The following is a 3,318-nucleotide window of genomic DNA, read 5'->3' as shown; positions in this document are numbered from 1 at the left end:
CTTACCTTCCTGAGAAGCAAGTTTTGAGAAATGTATTTTTTTACCCCTGCATGTTTTAAAGTTTTTATTCTACCCTCATTTGTAATTGAATTGCATCAGGATATAGACGTCTAAGTTAGAAATAATTATCTTTTAGACTTATACCATTATCTTTATACCATTAAAATCATTATACCATTGTCTTCCAGTCTCCATTGCTTTCATTGTGAAGTCCTATACCATTCTGATCCTGACATTGCATGTATTACACCGACAAATACAAAAGGAAGAATTTATATAATCTTTTTGGCTGACTCAAGGAAACACACTCTTAGTTCCTTTAGATGATTGTTATTACCACTTTGCTTGAAGGTAGATTTGGGCAAACGTCAAGATTTCAGGGCAGGATTTTGTTTCCCAGATAGCTGGAATTTGTCAACCAAACAAAACACCCTAAACCCCCAGAGTTCACAGCTAGACACAGGACCACCTAGGAATTCAGCTCAAAGCATCTTTCCACTGAAAGGAAATAGATCTAGCTGGCTTCTTATATCTGCTTATGCAACCACTAAGAGTCTCTAAAATACTTTTATACAATGATCCTATCTTGGGAAAAGTTTTATTTCAATAATGAAAACTTACATGCAATATTTATCAAACTAGTCAACATATTTTGCTAACATTAGTATATTAACTATTCAGCTTTGGATATTGATTAATATATGGATAACAGAAACAACTGTATTAGCTACATTTTGAGTAGGGGCTTCCGTAGAATGCTGCTGATCACAACTCAACTGTACGTTCTTGATTAGTGTTTTAGCTGATCGCCATTGGCTTGGACATGCTCGATTAGTACCTGCGTTACGAGCTAAGCCGAGTAGTACACATTGCATAACACACTACAGGTCCTCAATTTTTAAATAAAGTCCATTAAGACTTTGCCACATTTATCTTCTAAGGAACCGATCCAGGGCTCTTCAGAACTTATTGGCTTGCTTATATTGGTCTATGTTTTCTAAGCATTCTCCATTCCACTAAGTCATCCACTTTCTAGTTGACAAAAAATTGCTGACATCTGTCTTCTGTTGCCGAATAATTATCTCATTTTCCATGTCCTTCTGGATTTAACATACTTACTTCTTTTTAGCAAGGATACAGAAAGAATAGCGATAAACCTAAATTATTGATGTGGCATCTCTTAACCAACATTCCATTAAGCTTATTTTCCTAAAAGTGAAGACATTGTCTTATCAGATTATTTAAGTAACATTGGGTAAACATATATATTTGCTACCAAAATTTCTTATAAAATAAGAAAAAAAACTATGGAATTAATTGTTGTTAACATCCTCTGCTCTGTATCCTTATCTGGAGAGAGAATTGTCTACAAACAACAGCAATGAATTACCAGAAATAATAACAACCATTAGTTTGATTTGCATTATTTTAGAACTTTTCTGTTATTTGAAATATAGGTCAGCAGAAAATACAAATTTCATTACAAAACAAAGCATAAATAATAAAAATATCCCATTGAATCCTTTAATTGTTCTCTAATGAATATGGATGCTTTAAAATAGAGTTAGTATTGTTATAGTTGATTAAACAGAGACAGAACGTCTCTGTTCCTGGAAAAGTTAAGACTGAGCTTTATGGAGATTGCATATAAACGAGCTGTGAGAGTTGATCACTGCAAAGAATCCAAGGAAGAAGTGTCCATGCCAATACTGAGATTTGCCTTAACTACCTAGAAATGACATTTTTTATTATAGTTTTTTATAGACACATCTTTGTGCTGGAAGTAATTCTAAAAGTTGGATTTCAAAATCTAATTTCTTCTGTGTGGCTATGTTATAACAATTAGGATTGTTCCTGTTGTTCCTGTCTCAATTTGGGTTACACTGATTAAAAAAAATTAAAATCTATTTTTGTCAGTTATAATTAAGCTGCAAAATAGAAGCCACATTGTAAGTTAGATATGCAATAGGCTGTACTTTACAATAATACCATAATATTTTTTGAAAAAATTGTGAATTTTAGAAAATGAACCCATACATTAATTTCACAATTGGTATTTTTACTAGCCCTGAACTATGCAATTACTATCGCTATTTGAAATATCCTTATTCAAAACCTCTGGCTTTGAAAATATGCCTTTTAAAAAATCTAAGTAATAATTGCAACTATGAGAAAAAAAATCCCTTCTTTTTCTGGAAATAATTTGAAGTCAAACAATTAATATTTTCATTTTCTTTTCGAAGCAGAGACATTAAATGGAATATATAACCTATTCACCAGCCGGTCTTTTGCATCGCAGATAATCAGTGCCTAATCTGTGCCATCATTAGATTGAAAAAAAGTCCAGGGAAATCCTTTTTTTCTGTAAAATGTTTTATGGAAAGAAGCAGATGGGAGAAAGGTGTGCAGGAAAATTGGCAACTAGATTTATACCATATCCCTTTGGCTTTTGACAATCACCAATATTGAAAACATTTATAAGTTACTAAAAATGATCCTACCCTTCTTATTTCACTACGATGTAGATTAGCACTCTATGTAGACAAACTCTATTATATCTTTTTTTTTTTTTTTTTTTTTTTTTTTTTGAGACAGAGTCTTGCTCTGTCACCCAGGCTGGAGTGCAGTGGCACGATCTCGGCTCACTGCAAGCTCCGCCTCCCAGGTTCATGTCATTCTCCTGCCTCAGCCTCCCGAGTAGCTGGGACTACAGGTGCCCACCACCATGCCCTGCTAATTTTTTGTATTTTTAGTAGAGACGGGGTTTCACTGTGTTAGCCAGGATGGTCTTGATCTCCTGAACTTGTGATCCACCCGCCTCAGCCTCCCAAAGTGCTGGGATTACAGGCGTGAGGCACCCCGCCCAGCTTATATCTATCTAAAACTTGATGAAGTTTTCTTTCAGGATATGTCATTTGATTGGTTTATATATAAATATAACAAAGTCCCACTGTGTAACACATGGGGATTGAGCTTTCAGTAACAATAATTATAAGTTAAATGTATCAATTATTATTTATTGAGTTCATGTTTGTACATTGTTTTAAAATAACCCTATGGAGCAGGTACTATTATTTTCATATTTTACATTTTCACATTTTATTGAATGTGTTAGTCTATTCTCACACCACTATAAAGAACTACCTGAGACTGGGTAATTTATGAAGAAGAGGTTTAATTGACTCACAGTTCTGCAGGCTGTACAGGAAGCATGGCTGGGAGGCTTCAGGAAACTTACAATCGTGGCTAAAAGGTGAAGGGGAAGGAAACATGTCTTCACATGGTGGCAGGAGAGAGAGAGTGAAGGGGGAATTGATA

The sequence above is a fragment of the Rhinopithecus roxellana genome, chromosome 10 (genome assembly GCF_007565055.1).
Source record: "Rhinopithecus roxellana isolate Shanxi Qingling chromosome 10, ASM756505v1, whole genome shotgun sequence".
Classification (NCBI taxonomy): Eukaryota; Metazoa; Chordata; class Mammalia; order Primates; family Cercopithecidae; genus Rhinopithecus; species Rhinopithecus roxellana.
The sequence above is the reverse complement of the archived record's forward strand: the minus strand, read 5'-3'. Positions refer to the sequence as shown.